The sequence below is a fragment of the Mytilus galloprovincialis genome, chromosome 3, assembly GCF_965363235.1.
Source record: "Mytilus galloprovincialis chromosome 3, xbMytGall1.hap1.1, whole genome shotgun sequence".
NCBI classification, from domain to species: Eukaryota; Metazoa; Mollusca; class Bivalvia; order Mytilida; family Mytilidae; genus Mytilus; species Mytilus galloprovincialis.
This window is the reverse complement of record NC_134840.1, coordinates 56285415-56296749: the sequence shown is the minus strand read 5'-3', so window position 1 is coordinate 56296749 and position 11335 is coordinate 56285415.

Below are 11335 nucleotides of genomic sequence, written 5' to 3'. Positions count from 1 at the left end.
GGGAATTTTGATTGGTTGTACCACCGGAAACAAGAATACCTAATATTTTCGTCCCATATATTTTCGCCCTATCTTTGGACCATTTAAAAAAAATTATGATTGGATGTAAAAAATATACTATCTCTAATTGCATTTTAAAAGTAGAAATTTGGTAGATACTCAATAGAAAAAAAGGGAAAGAAAAGAAAAAAAAAGTCAAATGTGTTCACCTATCGAAAACCAAGGATCTAGTTACCATCCTTGCAGTAATGCACACAAAAAGATTATCATAATATGGCTATACAGGATATATCAATATTATTAAATATACTGTTCCTAGGGCTATATAAGATCAGGCTTTGGACAACTTCCTGTGAGAGTGTCTTGCAACCTTTTTGAAACTTTGGTCAAACCTATTTTAACATATAATAGTGAAATATGCTATATGGACACTTATATTCAATTTTATAGAGCTAAACTCCGAGCTAACAAAAATAGCTCAACACCAGATGCTATTCATTTTATTGATAAAACTGTTTTAGAAAAAACCCAGCTACATTTTATGAAACAAGTACTGGGGACAAAAAGAAGCTCAACAAATCTAGCTGTTAGAAATAAACTAGGACTTTTGCCATTAGAAACTTTCATAAAAACCCAAACTATGATGTACCTATCTAGATTAAATAATGAAAATCTAAACCCACTTCTTAATGAAGCCTTTAAATTAACTAAAAGTTTAGATACCAAGGGAACATACTCTTGGTATACTTTTGCAAAAAATGTGTCACAAGATATAAATATTGACATTAAACTTATTGAGGAAACTAAAACTTTAAAACAGACTAAAATGTTAAAACCCCAATTAAAAAAAAGTTATATCAACTATTATCAAACTCTTATTGATGATAAAATAAATAACTTAAATGAAAATAATAAAAAATATCTATATAAATTTCTTAAATCTAATATAAATAACCAAATGCAATACTACCTATGCTATATGGACACTTATATTGAACTAAAATAGGTACTTCAGTTTAGTTGAAGTCTGGAGCTGGCATGTCAGTTAACTGCTAGTAGTCTGTTGTTATTTATGTATTATTGTCATTTTGTTTATTTTCTTTGGTTACATCTTCTGACATCAGACTCGGATTTCTCTTGAACTGAATTTTAATGTGCGTATTGTTATGCGTTTACTTTACTACATTGGTTAGAGGTATAGGGGGAGGGTTGAGATCTCACAAACATGTTTAACCCCGCCGCATGTTTGCGCCTGTCCCAAGTCAGGAGCCTCTGGCCTTTGTTAGTCTTGTATTATTTTAATTTTAGTTTCTTGTGTACAATTTGGAAATTAGTATGGCGTTCATTATCACTGGACTAGTATATATTTGCTTAGGGGCCAGCTGAAGGACGCCTCCGGGTGCGGAAATTTCTCGCTACATTGAAGACCTGTTGGTGACCCTCTGCTGTTGTTTTTTATTTGGGCGGGTTGTTGTCTCTTTGACACATTCCCCATTTCCATTCTCAATTTTACCTATCACACCCAAGTAAAGAGACAAGAAAAATGTTAACCAAATTTAGAATAAGCGAACATTGTCTCTTCATAGAAACTGGACGATATACCAAAATACCACGAAATGAAAGAAAATGTAAAATATGTAATATCTTAGACGATGAATTTCATTTTTTCTTCAACTGTAAAATAAATAAAAATATAAGAGAAATCTTTCTAAAATATTATATACAAAAATATGTAAATTTTAATACACTTAATTTTACTGATAAACTCGTGATAATACTTAATCCATCAACACCAAATGATGTAAAAACAGTTGTTTCTTTTATTAAAGAGTCATTAGAACTGAGGAAAGGAGAACAGTAACTGTTTTTATCATATTTCTTATAATATTGTCGAGTTTTCATTATGTTTCATTATGTTTGTTTGTCAATGTATTTGCCACAACCAAAATTGGTTTTTGTATGTTTTGCAAATAAAGATATATATATAAAAAAAATAATACTGACACTTGAATACAATTTGTGTATACCACGGCCGACACTCGGCTAACCGAGAGATTGGTCGGTTAATCTATATTGAGTATGTGGCTATATGGGCGATTGGTCTGTTAATCGGGTTGGTTATACGTCTGTTAAGAGTAAAACGCTTAATTTTATGTTAAACTCTATTAAATATACAGATTTTTGGCATGTTATAAGAACCAAATCAAAAAAAGAAAAGTGTCTGACAAAATGATATCTATCATAGAACATTTTGCACTTGTAAAAACATTTCTTAGTGTGCGCAGTTTTCAGTAAAACTAAAAGGCGTCGCGCAAGTATGTAGTATTTATGCTTATACGCATAGCAATTTTTTTAATAAAAGGCGAAACAAACAAATTTAGATATCATTTAAAGGACAAAAAATAGTACTGTAGTTCTAAAAAATAAATTAACATTAGTAAATATTTCATAATTGTAAAATAACGTGATTAATACCACGTTTTAGTGAAAATTATGGGAATAAAGTCTGTTAATGGGTTGGACAATTGAAATTGTGTCAGTTAAGAGTTATTTAGCCACGACAATATTTTTGCTACCTTTATATTTTCCCCTTGAAAAATTTAAAAATGAGATGTTCCTGAGTAAACAAAAATGACAATACGGTGCCACAGTATCCTAGAAAGAGCCTTTTTATTTTGACTTTCTTTGCATTTTATAGAAGGTTGTGTCACTTCATTATAGCGTGATATGGATTGGCCTCTGGAATATGCATGATTTTTTATTGACGTTTTCAATCAGCCTTAATTTTTGTGTCTGTTCGACGTAGCACGTTCTCAATTCCGACTGAAAGTGTCTTTCTAATACAACACAGGGTACATACAACTTGTTCTCGTTTACATATGAACATGATATTTGTCACTGGACGTTAAACACTAATTCGTCAGCATCATCCAATTGGTTCTTTTCTTCTATCACTTAATCATGTGTTGTTTACAAATCACTCTAAAGAAGTAAACGGAAAGGAGCGAATCCAGCTACATTTGGTTATTTTAAGTTTCAATTCATTTTATTCCGTTTAGTTCCTTTCTACATAAGTGCAGAGGAGAACTACAGTTGTCTATGGTGGCCGGTGAAGTCCATTTCGCGTTTTCGCGATTTCGCCTTTCATATTCTATAGGGCGAAAAGGCGAAATCGCGAAGTCGAAAACGTTTTCGACTTTGCAATTTCGCGTTTTCCCCATATAGAATATGTTAGGCGAAAACGCTAAAGCGCTAAAACGCAAAATGCAAAATGGCATTAACCTGCCACCATAGTTGTCCGCATGTAAACTTCTAGAATTTGTCACCAATATAAGTACATCGCAATCCGTTACTGTTTCAACAGCCATCGGTGTTTCATATGTGTATACTTAAACACGTATTATTTTTCTCTCGTTTTTAGCAATGTATCACTCTCTACTGTTCTTATAGATTATTCTATATTCTGCGTTTCCCTACAGATTCTCGTGTATACCATGAGGGTCCGGATTGTATTCTTTAAATTGTTATGTAATTTTTTTCTACATTTTATTTATCTTACTCATTATTCTTTCTTTATTTTTCATATTTTGTCATCCCAATATATTTTACTTACTGATGTTTGGTTACATTACGACGTTTATCTCTGAGTTATATACTGGTTACAAATGTAGATGACAAATTTGTGTCATTTATGACAATTAAACAGAATCAACATGATATATGCGATCATTCTTGGATGATATTAATATAACTTTAATATTTTACTTTTTGAAACAATTTTTATCGATTTTCAATTTCATGTGTTGTTTCCGTATATATAAAAAAGAAGATGTGGTATGATTGCCAATGAGACAACTATCCACAAAAGAACAAAATTACACAGACATTAACAACTATGTTAAGTTTCATTGCTCATGTGTTGTTTTCTTATATTTTAGCCGCTCGTCTTGAGTCTACTCATTTGATCCGATAACACCCTATAGCAATAAAATTATACTTTTATTGCCATTCATAACTCTTAACAGACCAATTAACAGACCGGGTTTTATACATCCGACCCATTAACAGACCAGGTTTTAAATAAAGATTGATTTATGTCACCAAAATACAGATTTTCGTGTAGATTTTTCACACAATGATATCAATATGGTTAACAAACATAATGCCTTTCTTTTTTCGATGTTCAAAATATTGAATGCAAGTAAATTTAACCAATGTGTCATTTTGTGTACATTTTATGTGTGTAAAATGTGTATAAATTTATTGATGAGTAACCCGCCTTTTCATTTTATAGATCGTACATCGAAGCTAGAAAAATAATAATTACACCACTGAATTCAGTACAATGAATTGTTTTGTTAGACATGAATATTTTTTATGATGAAAATATATTTAGAAAGTTATACAATGAAACATGCTGAACTTTCAATGATTTTCTCGATAACACCTGATTAACAGACTTTAGCCAACCCGATTAACAGACCAACCGCCAATATAGCCGCATACTCAATATAGATTAACCGACCAATCTCTCGGTTAGCCGAGTGTCGGACGTGTATACACATAATGATTTCTCACAGTATTGGCATGTGATAGAAATATTTCAAGATAGTTTGTCCTGCTGAAAAAAGACCGGCATCATAAAAGCTCAGAGTTTTGTATAAAAAATTCATCAAAATAGGAAATGACATAAAAAATAGTTTTTGGCAAACACGGTTTTTATAGATGAATTAAGATAGGTGAAATATTTTTGACCTAAGACTGTAAGTGGATTTTTTTTTATGATAAACCAGATAAAATTTTCAAAGAGATGTTATTTCCCGAGCCCAGAAATTTCAAATGAGATACGATACGGGAAAATTTATCGATCCTATAACAAACTTATTTTAAATATATATATTTTTTATACCAGTTCAACATTGAAATTAGATCTTTGGATATTGTTTCTATAGTTATAAATGTTGATTATATTTTTAGTAAATTAAAACCACTAATTATAAATATAATATATAATTGTTTTAAAAATACATAATAATTTCGGGCGTTTGCGCTTTTTTACCAGTAAAACGATAGGACATTTGCGCTTCCGGACATTTGCGCTTTAGATTTTGATTCACCTATATTAAAGTGATCGGACATTTGCGCTTTTTACCTAAATTTAAGTGAACCTAGATATTCCAAATTTGCAGATCCTGCATGGCAGAAAATTATGTGACAATTGAATCACGATTTCCAGCCATCACACAGTAAACGTACGAAAAATGGTCCAGAATCCTTCCATGCCCACTATAATGAACAGTTTTATTTGACTCATCCTGCTATTTTTATCTTTTTGGAGAGTATCATTGAACAAAAGTCGGTGAATTACATTAAGATTCGTTATATTGATAAACAGACTAGTGTGGATCTAGCCGTCGATAGCAGCCGGCGTTAATATTCATGAGGCCAGCCTTCAATAATATTCATGAGCCGGCAATAATATTCATGAGATGACTTGCGTTCGAAGAAGTGTTGTTAGAAACTATGAACGATAACTATGATTAAATAACGTTCCTATTTATATGTGATATTACTTCAAACAGGCATGTGTCACTGGGTGTCTTCTTCGAGGTCCGCGTTTACTAAATTAACTTTTGGTCTTCTTCAAGGACTTCTAGGTCTGCGTCTTTAAATAACATTGTAAATGTAATAAAAACAATGCAAATGCTTCCATAAATATAAAACAAAGTAATGGTCTTTTTAACATTCTGTGATAAGAGAAATAATGTAAACTGAAGCAATAACAAGTTGAAATAAATATAATTAAATATAGAAATTTAATGGGACATTACAACAAACAAATAAAGTAAAGAACAGTTCTTATTAAAAATTTTTGATTATTTAATTAATGTAAGCTACAATAAATAAAAAAAACTGATTGAATACTGGTATAGGAATTACAGAGAATTGATGGTCATATGGGCATTCCATAATTTGTTCGTTGTTCGTTGTCTACAAATATAGTCCAATCATGAAACTAAAACATACAATACAGACAGTATTTTCTATTTAAACAGATCAGAAAAAATAGAAACATAGTTAATTGCAGAAATAAAAACAACAGAAAAATAAAAACTGTCAAGTACAATTTCAATGACATATAATTCTTCAAAATTACGGAGACCAATCTCAGTCATTAATCTTAACATAAACAATTTATATCATTGCCTTTAAAATGGCCCATAGCACTTATGCCATAAACCCGTACGAGTTAGTCAGGAAAGGATAAGGGTGGGGGGTACCCTGGTATATCACAAATTCGAAAATGAACTATTGCCGGCTGGCCAAACGAAGAGATTCTCCACGTAAGCAATAATACCAGAGGAAGAGGTACTTATTGCCTTTAAAATGGCTCTTAGCACTTGTACCCTAGACTCGTACGAGTTTGTCAGTAGAGGGTTAAAAGGGGGATATGGTATTCCGGTTTACAACGAATTCGAACTGAACTATTGCCGGCTGGCCAAACTAAGAGATTCTCCACATCGACCATCATACCTGAGGTAGAGGTTGGTATTGCCTATAAAATGGCCCAGAGCACTTATGCTCTAGACCCGTACGAGTTAGTCTGGAAAGGATAAGGGGGGTACCCTGGTATATCACAAATTCTAAAATGAACTATTGCCGGCTGGCCAAATAAAGAGATTCTCCACGTGGGCAATGATACCAGAGGAAGAGGTACCTATTGCCTTTAAAATGGCCCATAGCACTTGTACCCTAGACCCGTACGAGTTTGTCAGTAGAGGGTTAAAAGGGGGGATATGGTATTCCGGTTTACAACGAATTCGAACTGAACTATTGCCGGCTGGTCAAACTAAGAGATTCTCCACATCAACCATCATACCAGAGGTAGAGGTTGCTATTGCCTATAAAATGGCTCATAGCACTTATGCCCTAGACCCGTACGAGTTAGTCAGGAAAGGATAAGGGGGTACCCTGGTATATCACAAATTCTAAAATGAACTATTGCCGGCTGGCCAAACGAAGAAATTCTCCACGTCGGCAATGATACCAGAGGAAGAGGTACTTATTGCCTTTAAAATGACTCATAGCACTTGTACCCTAGACCCGTACGAGTTTGTCAGTAGAGGGTTAAAAGGGGGGATTTGGTATTCCGGTTTACAACGAATTCGAACTGAACTATTGCTGGCTGGTCAAACTAAGAGATTCTCCACATCAACCATCATACCAGAGGTAGAGGTTGGTATTGCCTATAAAATGGCGCATAGCACTTATGCCCTAGACCCGTTCGAGCTAGTCAGGAAAATACAAGGGGGGTACCCTGGTATTTCACAAATTCTAAAATGAACTATTGCCGGCTGGCCAAACGAAGAGATTCTCCACGTGGGCAATGATACCAGAGGAAGAGGTACTTATTGCCTTTAAAATGGCCCATAGCACTTGTACCCTAGACCCGTACAAGTTTGTCAGTAGAGGGTTAAAAGGGGGGATATGGTATTCCGGTTTACAACGAATTCGAACTGAACTATTGCCGGCTGGCCAAACTAAGAGATTCTCCACATCAACCATCATACCAGAGGTAGAGGTTGGTATTGCCTATAAAATGGCTCAGAGCACTTATGCCCTAGACCCGTACGAGTTAGTCAGGAAAGGATGAGGGGGGTACCCTGGTATATCACAAATTCAAAAATGAACTATTGCCGGCTGGCCAAACGAAGAGATTCTCCACGTGGGCAATGATACCAGAGGAAGAGGTACTTATTGCCTTTAAAATGGCCCATAGCACTTGTACCCTAGACCCGTACGAGTTTGTCAGTAGAAGGTTAAAAGGGGGGATAGGGTATTCTGGTTTACAACGAATTCGAACTGAACTATTGCCGGCTGGCCAAACTAAGAGATTCTCCACATCGACCATCATACCAGAGGTAGAGGTTGGTATTGCCTATAAAATGGCTCAGAGCACTAATGCCCTAGACCCGTACGAACTAGTCTGAGAGGATAAGGGGGGTACCCTAGTATATAACAAATTCTAAAATGAACTATTGTCGGCTGACCAAACTAAGATATTCTCCACATCGACCATCATACCAGAGGTAGAGGTTGGTATTGCCTATAAAATGCCCTAGAACACTTATGCCCTAGACCCGTACGAGTAAGTCTGGAAAGGATAAGGGGGGTACCCTGGTATATCACAAATTCTAAAATGAACTATTGCCGGCTGGCCAAACGAAGAGATTCTCCACGTGGGCAATGATACCTGATGAAGAGGTACTTATTGCCTTTAAAATGGCCTATAGCACTTGTACCCTAGACCCGTACGAGTTTGTCAGTAGAAGGCTAAAAGGGGGGATATGGTATTCCGGTTTACAACGAATTCGAACTGAACTATTGCCGGCTGGCCAAACTAAGAGATTCTCCACATCGACCATCATACCAGAGGTAGAAGTTGGTATTGCCTATAAAATGGCCCAAAGCACTTATGCCCTAGACCCGTACGAGTTAGTCAGGAAAGGATAAGGGGGGTACCCTGGTATATCACAAATTCGAAAATGAACTATTACCGGCTGGCCAAACGAAGAGATTCTCCACGTGGGCAATTATACCAGAGGAAGAGGTACTTATTGCCTTTAAAATGGCCCATAGCACTTGTACCCTAGACCCGTACGAGTTTGTCAGTAGAAGGTTAAAAGGGGGGATATGGTATTCCGGTTTACAACGAATTCGAACTGAACTATTGCTGGCTGACCAAACTAGGAGATTCTCCACATCGACCATCATACCAGAGGTAGAGGTTGGTATGGCCTATAAAATGGCCCAGAGCACTTATGCCCTAGACCCGTACGAGTTAGTCAGGAAAGGATAAGGGGGGTACCCTGGTATATCACAAATTCTAAAATGAACTATTGCCGGCTGGCCAAACGAAGAGATTCTCCACGTGGGCAATGATACCAGAGGAAGAGGTACTTATTGCCTTTAAAATGGCACATAGCACTTGTACCCTAGACCCGTACGAGTTTGTCAGTAGAGGGTTAAAAGGGGGAATATGGTATTACGGTTTACAACGAATTCGAACTGAACTATTGCCGGCTGGCCAAACTAAGAGATTCTCCACATCAACCATCATACCAGAGGTAGAGGTTGGTATTGCCTATAAAATGGCTCAGAGCACTTATGCCCTAGACCCGTACGAGTTAGTCAGGAAAGGATGAGGGGGGTACCCTGGTATATCACAAATTCGAAAATGAACTATTGCCGGCTGACCAAACGAAGAGATTCTCCACGTGGGCAATGATACCAGAGGAAGAGGTACTTATTGCCTTTAAAATGGCCCATAGCACTTGTACCCTAGACCAGTACGAGTTTGTCAGTAGAAGGTTAAAAGGGGGGATATGGTATTCTGGTTTACAACGAATTGGAACTGAACTATTGCCGGCTGGCCAAACTAAGAAATAATCCACATCGACCATCATACCAGAGGTAGAGGTTGGTATTGCCTATAAAATGGCCCAGAGCACTTATGCCCGAGACCCGTACGAACTAGTCTGGAAAGGATAAGGGGGTACCCTGGTATATCACAAATTCTAAAATGAACTATTGCCGGCTGACCAAACTAAGATATTCTCCACATCGACCATCATACCAGAGGTAGAGGTTTGTATTGCCTATAAAATGCCCAAGAGCACTTATGCCCTAGACCCGTACGAGTAAGTCTGGAAAGGATAAGGTGGGTACCCTGGTATATCACAAATTCTAAAATGAACTATTGCCGGCTGGCCAAACGAAGAGATTCTCCACGTGGGCAATGATACCAGAGGAAGAGGTACTTATTGTCTTTAGAATGGCCTATAGCACTTGTACCCTAGACTCGTACGAGTTTGTCAGTAGGAGGATAAAAGGGGGGATATGGTATTCCGGTTTACAACGAATTCGAACTGAACTATTGCCGGCTGGCCAAACTAAGAGATTCTCCACATCGAACATCATACCAGAGGTAGAGGTTGGTATTGCCTATAAAATGGCCCAGAGCACTTATGCCCTAGACCCGTACGAGTTAGTCTGGAAAGGATAAGGGGGTACCCTGGTATATCACAAATTGGAAAATGAACTATTGCCGGCTGGCCAAACGAAGAGATTCTCCACGTGGGCAATGATACCAGAGGAAGAAGTACTTATTGCCTTTAAAATGGCCTATAGCACTTGTACCCTAGACCCGTACGAGTTTGTCAGTAGAAGGTTAAAAGTGGGGATATGGTATTCTGGTTTACAACGAATTCGAACTGAACTATTGCCGGCTGGCCAAACTAAGAGATTCTCCACATCGACCATCATACCAGAGGTAGAGGTTGGTATTGCCTATAAAATGGCCCAGAGCACTTATGCCCTAGACCCGTACGAACTAGTCTGGAAAGGATAAGGGGGGTACCCTTGTATATCACAAATTCTAAAATGAACTATTGCGGGCTGGCCAAACGAAGAGATTCTCCACCTGGGCAATGATACCAGAGGAAGAGGTACTTATTGCCTTTAAAATGGCCCATAGAACTTGTACCCTAGACCCGTACGAGTTTGTCAGTAGAGGGTTAAAAGGGGGGATATGGTATTCCGGTTTACAACGAATTCGTACTGAACTATTGCCGGCTGGCCAAGCTAAGAGATTCTCCACATCAACCATTATACCAGAGGTAGAGGTTGGTACTGCCTATAAAATGGCCCATAGTACTTATGCCCTAGACCCGTACGAGTTAGTCAGGAAAGGATAAGGGGGGTACCCTGGTATATCACAAATTCTAAAATGAACTATTGCCGGCTGGCCAAACGAAGAGATTCTCCACGTGGGCAATTATACCAGAGGAAAAGGTACTTATTGCCTTTAAAATGGCCCATAGCACTTGTACCCTAGACCCGTACGAGTTTGTCAGTAGAGGGTTAAAAGGGGGGATATGGTATTCCGGTTTACAACGAATTCGAACTGAACTATTGCCGACTGGCCAAACTAAGAGATTCTCCACATCAACCATCATACCAGAGGTAGAGGTTGGTATTGCCTATAAAATGGCTCAGAGCACTTATGCCCTAGACCCGTACGAACTAGTGTGGAAAGGATAAGGGGGGTACCCTTGTATATCACAAATTCTAAAATGAACTATTGCCGGCTGGCCAAACGAAGAGATTCTTCACGTGGGCAATGATACCAGAGGAAGAGGTACTTATTGCCTTTAAAATGGCCCAGAGCACTTGTACCCTAGACCCGTACGAGTTTGTCAGTAGAGGGTTAAAAGGGGGGATAGGGTATTCCGGTTTACAACGAATTCGAACTGAACTATTGCCGACTGGCCAA